The 13,304-nt window shown below is 44.3% G+C and overlaps 1 protein-coding gene across 1 annotated transcript in view; it reads right to left on the reverse strand.

The window, feature by feature from the left end:
• Positions 1-4,241: 4,241 nt before the first annotated feature.
• The window catches only part of MAP2K6 (mitogen-activated protein kinase kinase 6), a 54,427-nt gene continuing 45,364 nt past the window's right edge, over positions 4,242-13,304 (reverse strand). Inside the window, exon 13 of the mRNA XM_087750867.1 lies at positions 4,242-4,571. The gene's annotated coding sequence lies outside the window, so the exon portion shown is untranslated. The remainder of the gene's footprint in view (positions 4,572-13,304) is intronic.

Consider the following 13,304-nt stretch of genomic DNA (forward strand, 5'->3'; position numbering starts at 1 on the left):
CAGGCTAGAGAGCACTCGCCCCTGTTTTGCTCCAGCCAGCAGCGGCTGGGCAGTAGGTCAGCCACGAGCTGGAGGTGCACGGACGGGCGCTTTGGGGACTAATTTTAGCTTTCAGTTACACTGTCTTTTCCTTTCTCACCCAGAACGTCTGGACTGCTAATACTGATGGACTGGCTGAGACTACAAACCGCCCTGCTAACATCACACATACGCGACAAGGGGAACACAGCCCAGCTAGCTGGCCCAGTGGTCGAGTTTATAAAACAGCCAAATGGAAGCCAAAAGACTGGAGTTTAATCCCTCCAGTTAACTCATCTAGATCCCTTCTCGCCACCAGCCATCTGATCTCAATCAACAAATCTTGGCCTTCATCTCCTAACCTAGCTGAGAGTTGCAATGCTGAAGCCTGAAGTAATCTGCATGCAAAATGCTTTAGTAATGATTCCTTCAAGAGGGATTTTTTTATTATTATTATTATCTCCAAAAAGCACTCTAATGTGAAAGCAGTAGGCAAACAAGAAAGGTGTCTTAGTAATGTTTGCCATTAATAATTTGTTAACATTCTGTAATGTTCTTCCATTTATTTTCAATACCTATAGTTAATAGAAGCATATTGAAAGAGACCTATTAACACAAATATGTGAAAACCAATCATTGGGTATTAAAATGGGATACTTTTTTAAGACTGGCAATACTTCCAATTTGGCTGTTCCTCTCATAACATTAGTAGGATTTGGCAAGCAAATGAAACAGAATTAAACATCTGTATCTTTAACATCAGTAAACTACATCACCTCTAGATGCAATGTATTCTTAAAAAACTTTGCAATCTATTGCTTTCAGTACCATGCCATGCACTTTCAGCACCGCCGAGCCAGCGAGCCAGAACTGTAACCAAAAGTGTGTTGGAGCTTTGTAGCAGGGAACATCAGGATAACTCCAGAGAGCAGAAGTGATGGCTGCGTGGGCAAGGTCAAAGATACAGTTTGAAAAACCATAACCATGAACATATACACGGGTGCTGCTATTGCAGGTGCTCCTGAGGGGCACTGAGGTCTTGCTGGAAGGAGCGAGCGCTCACCAGTAGCTGACTGGCATGAAAACTGGGATGGGGATTTTGGAGTGCTTCATTTGGCATATTTGCATTTTGGAAGCAGCTATTACTGCAGACCCAGGGGGGATCCCAAATGAGAGGAGAAAAGAGAAGACGGAGGAGGGGAGCACTGTGCTGCTGTGCTTGCGCTAACTATGATCACGTTTTTCGTGACACAGAGAAGATGGCAGAGCAGCTCATGCCAAGGAAGAGTGTGTGTCACCTCAGATACTCTTATTTCCATGCCCCATTTTATAAAACCTAATTGCTAAGTTTCACAGCCACAAGGAAATCAAACAGCAGTGAAGCCAACCTGCAGAGCAAGAACTATATTTGAACAGGTACTATATGCTTAAAAAAATTACTGCGGTTTCTTCAGACCCTTGGTCTGTAGTCCTGGACATCTGTCACCATAGAGAAGTATTAGGAAAATGCCATTTGTCAGGCCAAAGTGTTTCCCAGCAAAAGTCACAAATCAAAGTTGGATTCTAGATATTCAAGGCTATCTTTAGGAAGAAGAGTTGTGAAACACATCTCTCTTCAATTTTATCATCTCTAATGACTGCAAATTGTTTATGCCTCAGCATTTGCTTTTTCTTTATCATGTCTTTCCAATTTCAGCACGCACCACATATATAGAGAACGAGGACATGTTCAGTGGATGACATACTTTCCACAAGGGCAGGGACATTTCTCTGTGAGTGCTACTTGCTATGCCAGAGGATTGCTCTTATGCCATGTGAAGAGGAAATAATCCACAAAATTGTGTGTATATTCACACACGCACAACCACGAGGCAAAGGCGTTTCAGCAGCCACCTCTTTCTAGCTTTGAGGATTTCAGAAAGCCTCTAGTAGCAAATTTATCACCATTATTAGTACAGAAACCCCAAAGCCAAATCCCTTGCCTTGCATGGGTGCAAGACTAAAAGGCTTGAGTCCCTGTGAAAATGCTTGTTTCGGCAAAATATTCTCTTTTTTTAATTCCCTGAGACTGCTGCTGTTAAAAGGTATTTGGGACTTCATTCCAGCTTAATCTGCATTTCTCTTAGAGAAAGTTTTAGCTTTGGTGATGGTCAGAGTGGATTAAGACGAGTGCCTGCAACTGCTGAGAACCCATCGCCAACCCAGCGTTGGTCCCACAAGTCACGCCCAGTGTGAGCGACTCCGTTTTGGGAAAGTAACCCAAAGAAGGAACACATAAAAGATATGCTTTAGGCTGGACACATTTAAATATTGTCTTGTACAGGGCTAGAGTACCTGTTCATCTGTGAGGACCTCAACTTTCACTCTTCTTTTCCTCATTTCAAAGTGATGTTAGTTGTGATAATGCGGGACATTATGTCACAATTTCATTTTCTGTACATATATGAAATACTATACAGTAGGCAAGGGAGACAGAGGGAAGAAGATCTGCCATTTCGCCAACTAAAATAATTGTATTACAAAGCTCAGCACAGCTTACATTATTGTGCCGTGTTCAATCAAACTCTATCCCAAAGGTGCATACGTATCTCCGGACTATTTTAGGGGTTGGCAGCTGCTTCAGTACACTTACTCCTTTTTTTTTTTTTTTTTGTCTTGGGGCTTTTAAAATTGATGGGAGGCTGAAGGCAAGAACTGATGCATTGTAGATGACAACAAAAGAGGCTCCATAAAATTGCTTTTGGCATCTCGTTTGCGTTCCGTCTACGTCTTATAAATTACTGCTGCATTTCAGTGATAAAAATAGTTTTGTATTTGGAATTGATTACAGTGAGATAAAGCTCTAATAAAAAAAAAGTACTGATGCATAAATATTCTGAACATACAAGGGTAATTTTATTTGATAAAATAAAAGTATGGCTCTTAATTTCTTCCTTTTAAACAGAACAGACATACGCACACACACACATACCACAGTGCAGATAAAACTTCGGCAGCTGTTTTGCTTAGGATTCCCAGAAATGGTTGTGTGCCTCTTGCAACTCTTCTCTTCAGACATTTTTATGGCAATCTCCGTATCACTGGCATTCCCATCACCGACGCCGGCTAACGTTCCCTCTACAATCTGAAAGCATTCAGCCCAGGCCACTGCGCTTTCTTCTATGCAATAAACATTGATTCCTTTCCTGTGCCCTTAAAGGTTATTTTATTAACTGGGTTATTTTTGTTTAGTTCGTTCCTTAGTGCATCAGCTCTGCAACTAGTGCTTTTGCCTTAACTGGGACTGCAGGATCAGCAGAGGGAGCTGATATATTGTTTTCGGCAATTCTAATATAAACGGAAGCATAATTTTATTTACATGAGAAAGAGGGAAATAGCGATTCATGTTTCAGTATGACCCAGACCAGCATGCTTTACTCAAGCAAAATGCTATTTGACTTAGCGTAATAAATTAAGGGTGAAAATTGTCTTTGCATCATGACAAATGCACAGCCTAATAGTTAACCTTTAAAGAAATGCAAGGCTTAATTGCAGATAATAGTGATGGGGCTGGCAGTGGAATCAAGGGCTGGATCCAGGACCTGGTGATAGATAGAGCAAAGCATCATGTCCATTTTCCAGTGAGTGCAGGAGCTGAGAGCTGCACAAAACCCACCGCTCGCTTTGGCCACATCGATGCAAGGTGCTGGGCGAGCCGCGGGGCTTCCAACCCCAACAGCACGTGTTGGTGGCAGCCCATCCCCCAGACCCGCACCCCAGGCAACGCTGGGCGTGGAGGCTGTGTCCACTTGCAGCCCCTTGAAGCCCCCCATCCCACTGGAAAGCTGCTTTTTGGGGCGGGGGGGCAGGAAGCCAGCTCCTCTCGTTGCACCAGCGCCCTGCCAGACCCGCGGCGGGAGCCGGGGCTCGCGCCTTTGATGTGGGCTGGAAGGGATGCGGATGTGTCTGCTCTCGCCAGCCACGCTAGCCGAAGCGCAGAAAGAAAAACCAACGGCAGAAAGACTGACAATTATTTCCATAGAGCAGCTTGAGCATTCCTGAGTTTTCAGTAATGTACGATAAGCTGTTACGAGTAAGATGATCCTTAAAAACCTTCCATATGAATAGCAAAAGCAGTACAAAGCGTGTCCCCAACAACTGGTAGTACTTCCACTGGGTAAATACAGGTAGACTGACAGCACGTTACTTTTAAATTTCATTTATTTATTTTTGTGTACATTTTTCTTAATTTGACTGACATATCATTGCTATAAAGATGCCCTGCTCTTTGAATATTTAATCCAAGACCACTAGTTCAAGTGTGGTTATGAAAAGTCACGGCAAACATATGACTGGAAAGAGGTGGTTGGTTTTGACTTCCAGGCAGTTGTCTGAAGCATTTCATAGATGCACACAATATTCAGCAGAACACACGCACACACAGTGCTGAGTTTAACACACACACGCACACGCGCACGCACACACACACATCTGGAAAACGGTTACAGTGGTTGAAGTTTCAAAAAGGTGTACTGTCCCCTTCTCTCAGCAGCAGTGATAAACCTTTGGATATCCTGAGAAATAAAATTGAAGCGTAGTAAAGATTAACTTATTCCATCAGCAAGGTCTGGGGATTTTTTTCAAGTTACATATATTCTCCCAATCTAATTTTGTTTTAAATGAAGAGGGTGGAGGGAAAGGATCTGGGGCAGCTGGGGTTAAAGAATACCAGTTCGATTGTTCCACCAATATCCTTAATCCAGTACAACACGGATCCTAAAAGCATCTCATTAAAACAACAACATTAAATAACAGCCTATCTAACATTACGCACATGGTCCTACTGTCAGTCTCCTACTATTCACCATCTTCATAGTACGAGGAACGGCTTTGAGATGAATGAAGACAACACAGGTTAAGAGAAGTGTTTCAGACGGAGTGGATGTGAAGCCGTATGGGTGGGCAGCCAGGCGACCACCGAAGTACTCGAGCGCAGGGAGGACCCTGTGAACTTCGCAATGTCTGACTGATGAAATTTTGCCTGGTTGCAGACAGGAGTAGGAGCTCGGAGCGACGGTTTGTCACAGCACAGGGCGGCACTGCCTCCTGCCTGCTGGCTCTGCACTGATACAGACTCTGGGCAAAGCCCGAGGGGACCTTAACCAGCACTGACAAGAACCTGGGTGCCATCTCACAAAGATGACAGCACCTCATTTCTTTTAAATATACCACTAGTACGTGTTCACAAGAACTGGCCAAGGCAGAGAGAGTCTTTCTCAAAGCTTGCTGTCTCTGGACCAGTCCGCCCTCCCCCAAAGCTAGGAGTCGGGGTCTTGCCTTAGGATGTGCGCAGTTTTGATTTTCATGAGGACAGTGTTTCCTCGACAAAGCTAAAAATCAAAAATCGCTCATATTGCGTCGTCCTGCCTTTTCATCTAATACTACCTTTTCTGTTCCTCCCATTGATGTGAACACCAGTGCTTTTCCTGATGAGCCACAGAGCCTGTGCTCCTGTGAGCTCCCCTGTGCCATGCGCTCCCTCGCTGCGAGAGGGGTTGTGTGAGGTGACGGGCTGCTAAGTAGCAACGAGCACTGCAGAGGAAACAGGCCAGCAAAGGCTTAGACAACAAAAACAAACATGAAGCAATTAAAAGAAGGATGGGAGATGTGGTCTGATGTACTTTTGCCAAGAAATAAATATTTTATATTGCCTTTTTTAAAAACACTTGCATTGTGTTTTTTCAATCTCCAAAATGGTAGACTTACTCACTCCACCCACCCATGCACAACACGTGCACACACACACACACGCTCACACACATACACACTCTCTCATGCACATACGTTTCCAGCTTTGTAGAGCTACTGGATTTACTCTGAGACAAGTTTCTTGTGCATTTTGACAATTTACTTTGAGACAAGTTATTTGCAAGAAGGCAAAGTTCATGCGTGGCTTTGACAGCCCCACTTTCTCATAAATGGTTTTTGAAAAGCAGAAAGCAAATGAGGGCCAAAGCTCCATTTAAAGTTCACCTCAGATGCCTGAAAAGCATTTATACCCACATCCTTCTGAGGTCCCTGCTTTATGAACTTCTAATGAATTCCACATTCTGCTACCCAACATTTCTTATACATAGGGGAAAGAAAAAACAAACCAGAAAACCAATGCAAGCTGTTTGAAAACAGATGCACCGCAGCATTCTTTATCAGAAAGGCTGGGGAGGCTTTTGAAGCAGTAGAGCAGCAAGGCACCTTTGCAAAGAGGAGAAAGGGAATAAAAAGAACAAAAAGCTGATGGTTTTGAGCCCCCAATCCTGCTTGTCTCACAGAGGTCACGCTTACAGGATTGCACCTCAACATCTCTTACAGAGCAAGAAGAAGCCGTTCATTAGTTGCCGCATCATTTCTGGAGGACTCGTGTCCTCCATACCCAGACCAGATATTCGGCCAGAGGGTGCCTGGGTGGCCCTCAGCCCTGCTTCAAAGCAAGCCTGGCAACCCCGAGTCTCACTGGCTCGAGGGCTAAAGGAAAACTCCAGGTAAATTTGGTACAGAAGAGACTGGTGTGAGACTTGGACAAACCAAGTTCATCACAAACCAGATTTTATTTTTCAGGTGGAAAATTATCGTTTTCTCAGAATTCCAGTGCGCTTTTGGTTAATGATGTTGTGACATAGAGCCTTTTTGCCAGTTAAACTGAACCCTGACACTAGTCAATCCCCTCTTGAAGGAACAATTACTACCCAACTGGTGCTTTTCCTATTAAAAACAAAAGAGTGACTAGGTTTATTCAGAACCCTTTGAGATGTTTAAAGAAAAATTGAAAAATGAATTTTTTTAAAAAAGATTCCTTATCCCCATTCCTAATTCTAGAGAAAACCAGGGCACTAAAAGAAAATCTAAATTTCTATAAATATAATTTAAAATAATAATTAGCCATCTACTGCCATTCGCCATCCCAGCTGTTAGGATATATCACAGCGATTCCATATAGCTCAAGGGCAGGCTGGGAGACACTTGGATAGTACCAGAAATAATAAATAAGATGAGAAAGAATAATCAGCCTTCCACATGTAAGGAAAAGCAGAGACTTTCACAGTTACAAAACAAATGATGTTACTGTAAAAAAAATCTTAAAGTAAAATAAGGATTTGCATTACAGCAGGTTGGAAAGCCTTCTCTTTTCTAACACGTTCAAAATACAGGTGCTTTCCCTGGGCCTTTTCAATACCAGCAGACCACTGGGAAGTGGTTGCTTTTCCATTGTGCTCTTATTTTTTTTCTTTTTTCTAGCTGAAAGTATGTAGAAATATCCTTGTTACAAATTTACCATCACCTCAAGAAAAAGCAGATTTCACACCTTAAGACAGAAACTCTAGAAGTTTCATATATTTTGATGCTAAACATGGATCTTTGCCAATAAAACTGTAATTCCTTAAATTGAAGATTTCAGACATTTTTAGATAGCTATTTTTTACTACAAGAGATGACAAGTTTTACTCCAACCCATTTCCAGTTTGAAAGAAACTACATTTAGCAGCTTCCCCCCAACATATTGCTATTAAAAAATAAATGAAAATTCCAACTATTTTGTATGTTGTGACTATTTCCAGCAGCCCCACTGGCACAGTGACGGCTGTCACCAAGCACAAGCCGCTCGATTCACAATTATGGAGGAAACAAAACGGTGGCAGAGCTCTGGAAATTCACTTCATACATAGATTATATAGGAAATGTTTGGAGTTAAATCCTCGTTTTGGCAATACTGTATTTTGAACTGGGCTTTTTTCTGCCTGTAGAGCCCCAGTCTGCCAGAAGCCCACCAAATGCCATGGTCCATGCTATTAGATATTTATGCAAGACTCATGACTAAATCTGGGCTAAACATGGACAAAGAGCTCTGCAGCTGCACCTGTATGTGTGAAAATTTGATCCTGACTTAACAGCTGTGACAGAGACTGTAATTTATCTTTAAACACACCTTTTTGGCTCTTACGAGGCACTTAATTTACATTTCTTCACTCTGGCTGTGTAAATCAAGGACACCTGGCCCTTCCTGACTTTTCACAGTATCCATCCTTACAAAAACCATGCAGCTGAGCTGAGAAATACCGAAGGCTTTGAGATAATTGTTCCAGGACGCTCTGAGATGGCTGAATGATCTTTACCAGAGGGAAAAAACTGAGACGTGGCAGACTCTGATACCTCCATCACACAGCCCCCTGGGGAAACTGTATCTACCTATGTTTTTGGAGGCCGGGGGCATCCTTGCTGCCAGACTGCTCCGTTGGCCGACTCTTAGTGTAGCACTTATCTCCATCCGCCTTCTGGCACAATTTGGTGTGTACCCTTGCGTGACGGGTCACAGCGTTTTGGAAAGACCATGGTCTGATCTCTTATTTTCTCAAAAAGAATAATTATCTGGGGCAAAACCAAACTGAATTAGCATACACCCTGAGCTGGCCTGAATTATTCCTGTCAGAGAAACCAAACAAACTTTCCTGATCGGTTCAGTAATACTTGGGTGTGTTTACTCTTTATTTAAAAACCTCACTATTCTGAGTTTCCTGGATTTAGCTAGGCCCAAAAGCGAAAGTAACATATCAAAATACCCTGAAATAAACTTCTAGGAAGGGTTTTCAGGTCTGGCTAAAACCACATAGCTTTGGAAATTGCCGAAAGACGTCTGATCTTTTGAGATTTCCATCTCTATTTCCAGAGCGCTTAAGACGCTTCCAAGCTTTTCCCAGCTTATCCTCGTGGTACCTCACAGCCGCTGGACTTTTGCCCCATCGTTTAGAGAAAACCAAGAGCCTTTCGAGGAAGGAAACGCGGCCCGTCCTGCAGCCCGGCTGCCGGCAAGGGCGAGCCGCCTTGGAGCGAGGCTGCTGCAACTCCAGAGCTGCTCCACTTCCAGAAAGGGATTTTTAATGCAATGGCAACAAAGCACGAAACGAGAAGCTCTCGCTTCGGCTGGATACCTGCAGGGTAGCTAGCCCCTGGCTGCGGCTTCCCGTTAAGCAGGCACTGGATAACAGGCAGGCAGCTCCTTCCTCTCCCAAAGCGTTCTGCTGAGAGCTGGCTGGAGGCCCCTTTCCCTTGCCTTCACTCTGACCAACCGCCTAGAAAAAAGGCTGCTAGTAAAATCCCAGACAGTAAAATACAAAACATAAAGGTGACTGAGACGTAAGGTGTCGATGGAGGCGAAGAGCTTTCTAGCAACCCAGGAGTGTACTAAAGGAGGCCATGTAATAAACGTCATGCAGCCAAAATTGTTCCCAGTGGAACGGCACTGCCGGCTGCATAGGCCCCTGAAGAATTCATTTATCCCTGTGGCCTGTAAATTAGATATTTCCACCATTAGGCTAGTTAGAGACCACCTTACAATGTTTACCTTCTTCTTTCTCAGCTACAGAGGCCTTTCCCATGCTTTCCCCATCGTTTAAGTCAGACCTCCGAATCTCACCGACGAGCTTGGCAGGGGAAGCAGCAATGCACAAGGCCACGCAGCAGGCAAAAAGCCTCAGCTTGCTTGCAGTTTTTCCTTGTGGGTTTCTTTTGGGTTTTAGATTTTATTTCTCTTGCTGGAAGTGGGGATGCAGTGGCAATCTGGGACTTGTGAGCAAACCCATTACCTACAAATCTGGGAGAATGTACATGGCAAGAGAAAGGGGAGACAGGCTGCTCTCACCAGGCTATGTACTCAATCGAGTCTGTGGCTGCCTCTTTTGCCCTCTCCTTCTGCTCCAACCTTCCCCATCAACTCCAGACCTTCCTTGGCAGAGCGGATTGACACCAGCTGCCTATCAGAGGACTCGTTTTGTCCCTATGCTGTTAAAACCACCCTTGCAGTTTACTACACTCTCTTTAGAGTCCTCTTCATTTATACAGCACGTGAATCTTTGTGTCCAGACCACTGGCACCACCACCTCCTAGCTGTGTCTATACGCATCTGCAAACACATAAAAGCTGAGATTCAACTGAGCTTTTTCTGGCCCTCTTTATTAACAAAATCAACTGCTTTTATGGTGTGGGGTTATGTGAAAGAGCAGCGTCCTTTCAACCTGCAACACAGCTGCCTGCTGCACAGAAAGCATCTCTTCCAGCCACGGTCCGGGAGAGCGAATCTCCCTGCCAGAGCGCACGTCAAATTTCATATTATCCATCTGCTCCAGTAAAGGCTGAGCTGAAATATTAATTAGGAGATCTGATCCCTTCTCACCAGAAACAATCTGGATTTTATAGCTCAGCCAGAGGCCAGCGAAGCAGACAAAGCTCTATGATACATCCTTTGCTGCTGGTTAATGGCTTTCAAGGAAACAACCAACTTGGGGGGAGGACACAGACTGTAAAACACGTGGACATCTGGTCTGTTTTGTCCACCCTGCATCTCCCCCATGCTCAACCCCCACCTCCTAAGTGCATGTTCAGAACAGAGGGAGACAACTCCTCTAACATAAACAGCTATAATATGGCAATAAAGATTAATGAGTAAAACTTGCCATTTTATGTATAATCCGTGGGGATTTACAATCATTAATCTTTATTAGTGTGTAATAACTGTTTAGACATTAAGGACAGATTCTCAGCTGGACAAAACTGGCCTTATTCCAGCCAAGCCAATGGAGCAATGCCAATTTACACCCTCCATGACCCTAGCTCTAAATGAGACCCATCCCCATCTGTAGGAATCATATCACTAACAGTATTTCCCCAACAGCAGGGCAGACCATGAAGGCAATTATTTGTCTTTCTCTGTATCCGAAAAAGAGAGCTGCATGTGTCCAGGAAGCTCAACAATAGACATGTCAATAAACATGAGGAAATTCAATGAAAAAGCAACAGCAACAAAAGGAACCCCAAGGAGCAGGGAAGTGGATGATTTTTGAGGCAAGACTATAAGATCTGGTTTGGCAGGAGCGTAACTAAGAGGGATGTAGCAATCTTTGGCATGTGAAAGAGTGAAAGCACCAAGACAGGCTCCCAGAGTTCCTCTAAGAGGAACAAGATGGAAGAGAGACAAAAAAAGAGCATCTTGGCTGGCTTTTCTGAGAGAGGAGTCTGGGGTTTGTTTTTAATAAAAAAGAGGTCTATTAAACAAGGGAGCTGGTGGGAACCTTGTCTGAACTACATCAGACCAGCCACTAAAGCAATGCTGCATTGACCGAGCAGGATTTCCTCTTCCAAAATGTCTAGGAAAGAAGGGAAATATGCAGGTACATACTTAGCTTGCAGCAAGCATGGAGAAATCCCAACTCAGGCTGTGCATGCCGATCTCTCTGCCCTCATGCATGGGTGAAGGGCCTGGCAGCCCCTTCCCACCACGATAAGGTGCAGCCAGCACTGACCCAACAGGCACACAGCCACCTCCCTCTGCACCTGCTGAAGAACTGGGAGCTCAACTGTGTATCTTTTTTTAGAGCTTTTTCTGAGTAGTGACCCAATTGCCTCCTCCGTCACACAGGGGAGGCCAGCTGCCTCCAGAAATGGTGTTCCCACCTCTTTAACAAGTCAGAAATGCCTCCTTTCTCACCAGTAAACCTGACAAAAGTCAGGAGAAATGCAGAAATACAGTACATAGATATCTGTGTAAAGTTTTGTACACCTGGAAAAACTCCAGAAAAGATGGGCATTTCACCCACTGCAGCAGCACAAACCTGGCATTTAAAAACAGTAACCAGCAAATGCCCTCCAACTCCTCTTTCAAGTTTAAGGGACCAGTGGGCTCCTGGGGACCCAGAAAACAGCTTTCCTGCCAGTGACACTTCAAGAGCTCTAGCGATGGCAAGGCCTCAAGCATCCAGGAGGTTGCAGGAACATCAGGAGCTGTATGGTGGAGGAAAAAAGAGGATGAACATCATGCCCTGGTGGTCCCCTGCTGCCTGCCACAGGGAAGGGCTGTGCATCTTTCATGCAGCTCGATAACCACTGTCTGTGGCAGAGTGGAGAGGCCCTCCCTGCTTTGCAAATGGCTAACTGTGCTGGAATTCATTCAGGCAGCTGGTCCAGGTCACAGCTCAGTGCTGAGCTCTGAGCAGCTTTTCTCTCCTCTCCACTCCCTGGTGTGGTTTTGGTTTGTTTCAGGTCTATGGCACAAGACCTGCTACTTCTGCAGTTTAAAAATCCCAGTTCAGGACAATCTAACACGCTTCCCACAGTCCTGTGCAGCCTGAAAACAAAAGAGCTTTTTGAAGAACAGCTTTAAGCCTTAACACCTTGGCTGTTCAGGGGGCATGGTTGTTGGGAAAGGCTTCATGTCCCAGAAACTATGCCTGTCCTAGGCAACCCTGTGCTCATGTTATAGCCAAAGTTCTGAGCGCTGACCAAAGGCTTTTCATCTTCACAGAGGTTACAATCAAATGAAAGAGAAGAGTCTGATTTTCATCTTGTAGCCCAGCGTGTTTTAAGAGCTTTTAAGCACACAAGAGTCCTTGGCTCTCCTCCCTGCACCGAGGCCACCAGCTCAGGCTTCTCTCTAAGAAAATCCTGGGTCAGGCCAAGCTTTGTGTCCACACGTGCCACAAGGGATGCAGAGACAGACAGACAGCCTCTGCAGTTCTCTCCTGCCATAACTACCTTCTGCAGCGGTGATCACTCGGATCACTGTTCTCATTCACACTGGTCATACGGATTCACACTTACTCTCGGCTGACGCAAATGACTTTTAAAGGAACAAAGTCATGGAGAATCAGGAGGGAAGTGATTTGTTGCGTGCCCTATTGTAATGTCATTAAAACAAAGGGATTAGACGGCCCAAGCACTGCAAGAGCAAAAAGCATAAAAGAAAGCACTCAGCTTGTAGTGTCAAGGCATGTAGGAAACATTTCAGAGGGTTACTAGCTGCAGACAACACTGACATTAATTTTCTATTGGAAAACGCTGGTGACATTAATATCTGCTATTAATACTGAACTTTGACAGTATCTCATAAATTCAACCTGTCAATTACAATGGCACTGAAATAAAGGTGCTCTGAGGTCAAGGAGATGTGGTGTCCAAATGAGACTTATATTCCAGCAGAAAAGTGGCAAAAACAATCTTTAACAAAAGCATCAGATCCATATGTAGGAAAACCAAAGGGTGGTTTTAAATGTCATGTTTTTCAAAGCGAGAATTGATGCTGGAACCAACTCTATAAACTGGCTGGCTGGACTTTTAGCTGCAGCTGAGGACAATCAATCAAAACAGCTCTGCGACTCTGAGAAAGTGAGAGAGAGAAAACACACACACACCATGGAATATGAGAGGGCAGATTATGAGCCATGCGAGGCCTCTTAAAATTACACTGCGAAGTAAAACATCCTTGT

Source organism: Nipponia nippon, unplaced genomic scaffold, assembly GCF_047370975.1.
Source record: "Nipponia nippon isolate SJK-2023a ecotype South Korea unplaced genomic scaffold, ASM4737097v1 scaffold_14, whole genome shotgun sequence".
Classification (NCBI taxonomy): Eukaryota; Metazoa; Chordata; class Aves; order Pelecaniformes; family Threskiornithidae; genus Nipponia; species Nipponia nippon.